Source organism: Theropithecus gelada, chromosome 20 (genome assembly GCF_003255815.1).
Source record: "Theropithecus gelada isolate Dixy chromosome 20, Tgel_1.0, whole genome shotgun sequence".
NCBI lineage: Eukaryota > Metazoa > Chordata > Mammalia > Primates > Cercopithecidae > Theropithecus > Theropithecus gelada.
In genome coordinates this window covers 53905452-53915844 of record NC_037688.1, presented here as the reverse complement: position 1 = coordinate 53915844, position 10393 = coordinate 53905452, and positions in this window count along the sequence as shown.

Sequence of the window (10393 nt, the reverse complement as noted above, 5' to 3'; positions counted from 1 at the left end):
ATGACCACAAAGTGACTAACACACAGTACCATAAATCTGGTAATAAGTGGCCAAGTCCAGGAATGTCTGTTTGCTTTTATTTTTTGGGATTTCTCGCTTCAGAGTAAATGAATCCCTTCAGTATCCACCCTCCTTTTCCTACTTAGAGTGGAATCTGAATCTGGGCCACCATGGGAGATGGTTACAGTTCTGACCCCCAGTGAGTGGTGCTTCCTGGCCCCACACCCTTGCAGTGTGACATTGCTGCCCCTGACACCACATGGTGTGGCCTGTCTACCTCCTTGAATCTGGGCTGGTCCTGTGGTTTGCTTTGATTAATAGAATACAGTAGGAGTGTGATCGTGTGAGTTCTGGAGCCTCGACCTTTAGGAGCACAGCAGCTCCTGCCCTGCACCCCTCGGAATGCTGAGGCCACCACGCCATGATCCATATGGCCCACTGGAGAATGAGTGGCCTCATGGAGGAGACAGCGGAGGCCACTGTGGTCCTTCCATCCAGCTGTCCAATACCTGCAGCCACTGGACACTGGACAGTCCCACAGAATTGCATGGATTGTCACCTCATGCAATTGTGAGAAATAATCAATTGCTGATGTCTCAGTCCTGCGTGGTGGTTTGTTATGCTGCAATGGATATTGCATTTAGCCCCTTAGTTACAGGGTACATCTCCCCGCCTCCTGTGCAGCTAGCGTGGCTGCCTGGCGAGGTTCAGGCTGATGGGATGTGAGCAGCAGTGAAGTGAGCAACTTTGGAGCCAGGTCCTTTGAGAAAAGAAGTGTCCTTTCTTTTCACCATCTTCCCACTGGCTGGAGTGTCGGCATCGCAGTGCACCATTTTGGACCTCGAAGATGAGTTTGACATTGAAGAATGCAAGAGTGGAACAGAGGAGGCTGGGTCCTGCCTCTGCGGAGGCACCATGTCAGCCCTGGACTCCATATTCTCATGCCATTATAGGAAAGAGGCGAGAACACTGGTCTTGTTGAAAACACTATTACTCAGAGCCTCCGATACAGCGTTTATCTGTGTTGTCACTGATATCACCACCTTCCCCAAGATTCTGTTCTCCTACCTGTGGTAAAGCCTGAAGTCTTCTTCTTGTTCTTCTTTTTCTTTTTTTAGACAGTGTCTCGCTCTGTTGCCAAAGCTGGAGTGCAGTGGCATGATCACAGCTCACTGCAACCTCAAGCTCCTGGGCTCAAGTGATCTCCCACTTCAGCCTCCGCAGTAGGTGGAACTCTGTAGTTCCATGTGCCACCATGCCTGGCTGATTGTTTTATTTTTTTGTAGAGATGGGATCTTGCTATGTTGCCCAAGCTGGTCTTGAATTCCTGGCCTCTGGTGATCCTTCCTCCTTGGCCTCTCAAAGCACTGCGATGACAGGCATGAGCTGCCACTCCCGGCCTCTGAAGGCCTCTTGATGGTGCAGCTACCCCAGCCCCTAGCATTTCAATACCTTTCCTCTCACGATAAGGCCAGCACTCAAAATAGAGAGTCCCCAAGATGGTCACAGGCGCAGTTATGTTTTCTCCCTGTGTAGGACTTTCTGTGATGAGCCCACGTGGTTTGGTCTCTAGGGATTTACCCTCCACCTCTGAGAGCACTGTGGGGTAGGTCCCCCACCTTCATCCCTTCCCACCTGGTGGCAGGATGACTTGAGAGAGAAATAGGCCATGATCTGTCCCCCTGCAGATGCATGAGAAAGCTACTAGAAAGGTGCTTCCCTCCCTCTCTGCAGTGATTCCCGAGAGACGTGTGCCCGGATGGTGTGGATTTCCCTTTCCCAGGGAAAACACCCGGGCTTTGCTTTTGGAGATTCTTAACTCGTAATCACTTCCAGTTCAGAAAAGAGATTGTAAACTCGCAGCCTCTGGGCCAAATCCAGTTCTCAGGTTTTATTTGACCCACACAGTCTTGTTTGTTGGTTTTTGATTAGTTGTTGACGTTTTAAAATGGAAGGATTTCTGAGAGGAATCTGTATTTATAGCTTTTCTTTAAAAAGTGGAGGCCAGTCATGGTGGTGCAGTTCTATAATCCCAGCATTTGGGAGGCCAAGGAGGGTGCATTGCTTAAGCCCAGGAGTTCAAGAGCAGACCAGCCTGAGCAACATAGCAAGATCCGTCTCTTGAAAAAACAAAACAAAAAAAAGGGGCCAGGTTCAGTGGCTCACACCTGTAATCCCAGCACTTTGGGAGGCTGAGGCTGGTGGATCACCTGAGGTCAGGAGTTTGAGACCAGTCTGGCCAACATGTCAAAACCCCATCTCTACTAAAAACACAAAAAATTAGCTGGGCGTGGTGGCAGGTGCCTGTAATCCCATCTACTCAGGAGGCTGAAGCAGAAGAATCGCTCGAACCCAGGAGGTGGGGACTGCAGCGAGCCAAGATCAGACCATTGCACTGCAGCCTGGGCAACAAGAGTGAAACTCCATCTCAAAAACAAACAAACAAAAATTAGCCAGGTGTGCTGGTGCACACCTGTGGTCCCAGCTACTCTGGAGGCTGAGGTGGGAGGATTGCTTGAGCCCAGGAGGTCAGTGCTGCAGTATGGCTCCACTGCACTCCAGCGTGGACAACAGAACAATACCCTGCCTCAAACGGGGGTAAAAAAAAAAAGAAAGAAAGAAAAAGAAAAACTGAAATGTTTGGCAATATGAGGCTACAACAGAACCGCCCTATGAGGCAGGACATGGCTCTCCAATCACTCCGGTCCCCCAACTCCACATAGCACTCTGGCCCCTGAGCCTGGGCAGTTGTTTTTGAGGTGACTTTTGAGACCCTGGCTTTGTCTGTAGCTCAGTTTCTGCTCCAGCCCACCTCCCCATCTTGAACCTCACATTTCCGAGGTGAGCCACACTTCGGGTGACCAACACCCTTCTGAAAGTGAAAGGCATTGTGATTAGTAATTACCGGAGAAGCCCGGCTTCAGCATGGCCTATCTGGGAAGGTCGGGACCTGTCTGGTTCCCCTAACTCCCTCTCACCTCTCAACCTTTGCCTATGCTGTATCCTCTGCCCAGAACTCACTTCCTTTTCTCGTTCACCTGACCCCTGCCTCAGCGGAAGTGATCTTCTTCCAGATCCTCTTGATCCCCCAGCTGGGAGAAATTCTGCCTCTTGCTTGCTTCCATGGCAACCTGCATTTCTTTCCCTGGAGACTGTACATTCCGAGGGGACAGGAAGCCCCATCGCACCCCTAGACCCTAGGACAATACCTGGAACATGTAACAAACCATTGCTGAGAAAGGGAATGAATGAATGAACAGACTTGGGTTTCCCCAGCTTCCTATCCTCTGTGCCCTCTTTGAGGAGAGACAGCTCTCAGACATCTGTTTCCCTTCATCCTAACATGTCTTTACTACCATACAGTACCCAACGGGGCCATTTCACATTTTCATTTCTTTCTTTCTTTCTTTTTTTTTTTTGAGACAGGAGCTCTCTCTTTCACCCAGGCTGAGTGCAGTGGTGTGATCACAGCTCACTGCACCCTTGATCTCCTAGGCTCAAGGGATCCTCCTGCCTCAGCCTCCTGAGTGATTGGGACTACAGGCCCACATTACTGTGCTAGTCTAATTTTTTATTTATTTTTTTGAGACAGAATCTCGCTCTGTCATCCAGGCTGGAGTGTAATGGTGCAATCTCAGCTCACTGCAACCTCCGCTTCCTGGGTTCAAGCGATTCTCCTTCCTCAGGTTCCTGAGTAGCTGGGATTATAGGCACCCACCACCACGCCTGGCTAGTTTTTGTATTTTTAGGAGACACAGGGTTTCACCATGTTGGCCAGGCTGGTCTCAAGCTCCTGACTTCGTGATTTGCCCACCTTGGCCTCCCAAAGTGCTGGGATTGCAGGTGTGAGCCACTGTAACTGGCCAGTACTAGCCTGATTTTTAAATTTTTTTAAAGTCAGGGTCTCACTGTGTTGCCCAGGACAGTCTCGAGCTCCTGAGCTCAAGTGATCCTCCTGCTTCTGCCTCCCAAAGTGCAGGGATTACAGGAGTGAGCCACTGCACCTGGCACACTTCACATTTTCTAGAGCCCAAGAGACTGAATATACAAAGGGATAGTGGCCAGACCAGACATAAAAATAGTCATCTGCCCCAAAGCCTGCCGCAACCAGCCCAGAAGGCCTATCAATAACTAACTATCAGCCCCATGTCCAGGACTTAATCAATTACTGATAGCTTCCCTAGTTTTTGTCCCTGCTTCTAACTTAGGACCAACCAGACAAAGCCAAATATGTCCCCCAGTCAATTGCACAGGATGCCTGCTTCCAGTGAGCGACATACAGCCTCCCACACCAGCAGCTTCTACTTGGGGCATCCCTGAAACCTTCCCATTTTCCACTACAAAGCTTTCCTACTGTGCTGCCCATTTTTGAGTCTCTGCCAAAACGCAAGTGATGGCGACTGACTCCCTTGCTAGAGCCAGCTCTGAATGAATAGACTTTTGCCTGTTCTCGTTTGGTTGATCTTTGTGTCTTTCTGCAATCATCTGGTCCAGCTACTGTGATAAATAGATCAATAGAGCAACTTCCTTTCTGCTTCCTCTGTGGGCATTCCCATCTTGGCGCAGACTTCCACAAGTGCTAGAATCCTTCCCTTTATCTGCCCCCCATCCCCCACTGCCATTAAAGGATAAGATCCCTCTGCAGGCTGGGCTGAGTGAACGTGAACAGGATGCATTGGTTGCCAAGTTCTGCCACATACGCATTTGCCTGTTGAGACCAATCGTGCTACCATGCCAGGGCCAGGAGAGAGAAGCTGAGTGGGATGACCCCGCCTTACTCCTCCTCTTTGGAATTCTCCCTCTCTTAATTCACACAGGCATCTCCAGCCCAGCCCCTCCCAGGCACGGCCACACTGACTCAAGTTCAGAGACCCTGGATGTCTGCCCTGTTCTGTTCTCTCACCCCACCTTCCTAGGGATTCCCTTGCTACCTCCTTTTACCCTAAAAAGGGATTAAGAGGAAATCATTCTGTGGTCACTAGATGTTGTCTGTGCCTGAGACAGAGCGGGAACCCCTCTTAGAGGCCTGCTGGGTTCCCCAACACATGGAAATAAAGAAAAATCTTGAGTTTCTTCAAGGAGAATTCTAGATGCCTTGCTAATCCAGAGAAGTATATGAGCAGCCTGGTAAGCAGGAAGATAGTAGTCACTTCAAACAAGAAAGTGAGAGCCACAAGATGTGTGGTTCCCCAGAAAACCAAGGGTTTTAACATACATCCCTGAGTTGTTTTTCAGAAACCTGGACCCCCACTGTATTAGTCCGTTCTTGCATTGCTACGGAGAACTACCTGAGACTGGGTAATTTATAAAGAAAAGAGATTCAATTGGCTAATGGTTGGTTCCTCATGCATTACAGGCAGCATGGCTGGGGAGGCCTCAGGAAACTTACAGTCATGGTGAAGGCGAAGAGGAAGGAGTCATGTCTTACAGGCTGGAGAAGGAAAGAAGAGAGAGCAGGGCGAGATGCTACACACTTTTAAACAACCAGAACTTTTGATAACTCACTATCATGAGAACAGCAAGGGAGAAATCCGCCCCCCTGGTCCAATCACCTCCCACCAGGCCCCTCCTCCAACACTGCAGATTACAATCCAACATGAGATTTGAGTGGGGACACAAATCCAAACCATATCACCCCCAAATGGAAAATGCCATCTGCTGGTATGTAGGCCACTGATAATGGAACTGAAGACTGAACTCTGATCACTATTCTTTGCTCTAAATTTCTTCCTGAGGGCCCTGGAGAGACAGTCACTCCCATAGGCCAGACCTTAACATTCCTTCCTGCCGATCCCAAGTTTTTAGTCAAAGCCTTGCTTCCTTAACCAATTGCAAATCAAAGAATCTTTGAACTCATGTATGACTTGTAAGCCTTGCTTCAAGATATCCTAGCTTTTTAGGCCAAGCTAATGTATAACCTCCAGGTATTGGTTTATGATTTTGCCTATAACTTCCGCTTTCCTGAAATGTACCTGGCCCTTAAAAACTCTTGCTTGGAGGGTTAACATTGGATTAACACCAATTTCTCAGTTGCTGTGTTGGTGCTCAAGGTTCACAAGTGTCCCCAGTCTCTGGGGAATGGTCTTGGCTGCAGGGGAGCCGCAACTTCTCCTGGGTGGCAGTAGGATAAGCTGGAGGAAGCGGGGAAGAATGGCTGGTGGTCAATGACTGACCCACCCAGGGAGAACCAAGGGCCACACTTCAGCCTCAAGGAGGGACCCGTTCATGCTCACAGCTTCCGGGAACCAGGCTGGAGTCAGGGTCAGGGAAGAGCTCCCTGTACTTAGCCTCTTTCCCCACTCCATCCTGCTTTCTTCTCCTCATCTCTCCAACAATGGGCATTGGACACTGAGGAGATATAACCAGGCGTCAGTTCCTGTCTGTGGGTGTAGGACGGATGGGTGACGGGAGGGTGGATTTGTGTGTGGACAGGTGGATGGATGGAAGGATGGGGTGGTGGGTGGATGGGCAGATGGGTGGGTGGATGGGTGAAGAGGTGGATGGGTGGATGTAGGGGAGCCTCCACCTTCAAATGGAAGCCTTCAAATGGAAGGTATGGGTGTTGTCACCAACATTGCAAACCCAAGCCCCCTTCTGTGACCACCTCTTTTCTATAATATTTCCTCTTCTCTCCCTTCTTCCCCGGTTTCTCAGTGACTTGTCTTCACTTCCCCTTTTCTCCTGTATGTCTATTTCCCTGAATTTAAGTACAAATTAAATCCATATTCTTCTCATTCTGGTGAAATTGCTTGCCAGCGTGGGAGTCTGAGCAGGTACAGCCCTCATTTCTTCCTGGGTTTTGCCAGCAGGAGGTCCCTCCTCCTTTTTCCCTTTGCTCGTGACCCAGCATTTCCCTGTCCGCCAGGGATGCGTTGGCCACGTTCCCCAACTTCTCATTGCTTTTGTCTGCTTGACTTGTTTCCTGTTGCCTGTCACTCAAGTTAAATCCTTGTTTTATTCTAAATTCGCACCAATTCAAGTTAGTTTACCTCTTAGGCGACTCCTGCTTTGCTCCAGATGGCTTCTGATTCATGCAATTATTGAGCAGGTCTGTGGGTGAGCGGGCTGAGCATTTTGTCCATTCGCTTCAAACCTGTGCAGTCTCTCCTTCACCTACCCATCTACCTGTTCATCCACCCACCCATCTACCCATCCACTTAGCACCCCATCCTTCCATCCATCCACTTGTTCACCCACCCACCTACCCATCTACCCATCCACCCACCACCCCATCCCTCCACCCATCCACCTGTTCACCCACCCACCCATCTACCCATCCATCCACCACCTCATCCTTCCACCCATCCACCTGTTCACCCGCCCACCCACCCACCCATCTACCCTTCCACCCATCCACCTGTTCACCCACCCATCTACGCATCCACCCACCACCCCATCCTTCCCCCCATCCACCTGTTCACTCACCCACCCACCCACCCATTTACCCATCCACCCTCCACCTCATCCTTTCATCCATCCACCTGTCCACACACAAACCCATTCACCCTCGCATCACCTATCCATCCTACACTCACAGACAGGAACTGACCCCTGGTTGTATCTGCTCGGTATCCAATGCCCATTGTTGGAGAGACAAGGAGAAGTGAGATGCAGTATCTCCCTTCAATGAACTCTCATCTAGAGAGTGTCACCTTTTATTCTTCACTGAGAAAGACTGATTATTAGCTTCCCATCCCCCACCCTTAGCTTAGAACAATTGCAGCCAATGCTGTTTCCCAGGCACATAACTGAGCTGCAATAGTGACTGGGACTGGAACTATCAGATTCTTGTGTTGCCTGGATAACACTCTGCCATTCTTTCACTTCATTCATGAGCCAAGTACGGATTGTGTGCCTCCCATGTATCAGGCATTGTGTGAAGAACTGGGGATAAAAGGGTTAAAACTGCAGGGCATGGTGGCTCACACCTGTAATCTCAACACTTTGGGAGGCTGAGGTGGTGGGGGTGATTGCCTAAGGCCAGGAGTTCAAGACCAGCCTGGGCAACATAGCAAGACCCCCAGCTTCACAAAACATTTAAAAATTATCTAGGCATGGTGGTGCACACCTGTAGTCCCACCTACTCAGGAAGCTGAATTGGGAGGATCACTTGAGCCCAGGAGGTTGAGGCTACAGTGAGCTCTGATCACACCACTGCACTCCAGCCTGGGTGACAGAGTAAGACTTTGTTTCTGAAAAACAAAACAATAAAAGAAATGTTAGAAGGACACAGCCCCAGTGTGTGGAAGGCAGCAGTCCCTGCCCAGCCCCTGGCGCATCAGGCACTGCCTCATTCATCTCAAGCCTCTCCCTCTGCAATTTATCAAGCAGAGCTAATCACTTCCTTCCTTGGGTCACTCTACTGTCTAGTAAAACTTCTGGGGTGTAATATCCTTCTGGGGTGTGACTCTGTGAGGGCTGAGACCCTTTCCTGTTTGTCTTGTTTCTCACAGTGGCCAGCACAGAGCCTGGGTCATGTGGGCAGCCCATATGTGTGGGATGAGTGGTTGAGGGAACAAATATGACACAAGTAGCCTTTAGGGCAGAGAGGAGGAAGTAAAGTCATTAGCAAAATAGTCAAGACTCCAGCACCTTGAGTCCTGTCCTCAGCCCGCACTAGCTGGGTGACCTGAGGCAGATGACCCAACTTCTCAGGGCCTCAGTTTTGCATCTGTTAAATAGGGGTGACAGCAGTCCCCGTCACAGGACTGCTGTGAGGGTTCGATTAGCTAGTATAAATAAAGCGCAATAGCAAAGACGTAGAATCAACCTGGGTGCCCATCCATGGTGGATTGGTTAAAGAAAACATGCTACACACACCATGGAATACTATGCAGCCACGAAAAAGAATGAAATCATGTCCTTTGCTGCAACATGGATGCAGCTAGAGGTCATAGTCCTAAGTGAATTAACACAGGAACAGAAAACCAAATACTGTACATTCTCATTTATAAGTAGGAGCTGAACATTGGGTACACATGTACATAAAGATGGGAACAACAGACACTGGGGTCTCCAGAAGGGGAGAGGGAGGGAGGGGAGCAAGGGTTGAAAAACCACTTTGCGGGTACTCTGCTCACTATTTGGGTGGCAGGATCAACAGAAGTGCAAACCTCAGCACCCCGCAATATACCTGTGTAATAGACCTGCACATGTACCCGCTGAATCTAAAATTTGATAAAAGAAGCTGAGTGAGGTGGCTCATGCCTGTAATCACAGAACTTTGGGAGGCTGAGGCAGGTGGATCGCCTGAGGCCAGGAGTTCAAGACCAGCCTGGCCAACATGGAGAAACCCCATCTCTACTAAAAAAATTAATAAATTAAAAAGAGAGAAGAAAAAAATTGTTTTTACTAAGAAAATAAATAAAGTGCGTGGTGCTGTAAATGTCTTCATGGCAGCTCCTGTGTCGGCTGCCTGATATCATTACCCCATCGTTATCCCATGCCTGCTTCTCCTTTCCGCCTCCCAAGCTTCCCAGACGGTGCTCCCAAACAGTCACCACACCAGAACGCCAGGCCTTCAGGGTGTTTTTGGAGCACAGCGTCTTCCCGAGTACCTCTGTATGTGTATATTTCTACACTTTAGAATTAAAATAAATTGTATTTTAAGAAAATGTGGGGGTGCAGCAGGGATTGTCCTTCAAAGAGAGAAGTGAGAGCGACTGCAGGCAGGTAGAGGAAGGGCAGAAAATTTAGGGTAACTCCACGCGGGCCTCGTGGGTGAACATGGGGCAAAAACGGACCAGAAATCCGAGGGTTTCTGCCCACCAGGTTTCTGTTCTCTTCTTTCCACAGAAAACAAAGGACACAGGAGATAGACCCCAAATTTTTCAGTTCCACTTAGGCAAATCAGATCCGAATTAAGGCAGCAGCATCCGATCTGGCTTCTCCATATCTACCTCCTCCCCTGTTTGTGTCAGAACCACACCCCCCTGACCTGCTGCCCTGCTGGAACCTTTTTCAACCAGCGTCCCTGGATTCAGGGATGGAGCAGGGATGGTGAGGGTCAGCCCAAGACAGGCTGGCTGCTCTCCAGACTCCCCCAGACCCTCCCTCTGCCCTTGACCTCTTGCCATGAGATCAGTCTGGGCTCTGAGCACCCCAGGAGGCTAGATGGGGAACTGGGCTCTGCTGACTCAGAGCCCCACGGGGCTGAGGAGATGGGTGACGGGCAGCCCCCTCCTTCCTCGCTGATATCATTTCCCCAGCTGCCATCCTTTCTCTGGAAACATCACAGTCATGATTCACTGAAGTGGGGCTAAGAGTTTTAGACACCCTGAGGTCCTGACTGCAGCCGCACGGCTCTCACCTGTAAGAAGGGGGTGGGGTGAGTTGAGGACACGTCCTGCCTTCCTCTTTGCTGAGCCTGAGTTGTCTGTTCCAAAAGCGAGTG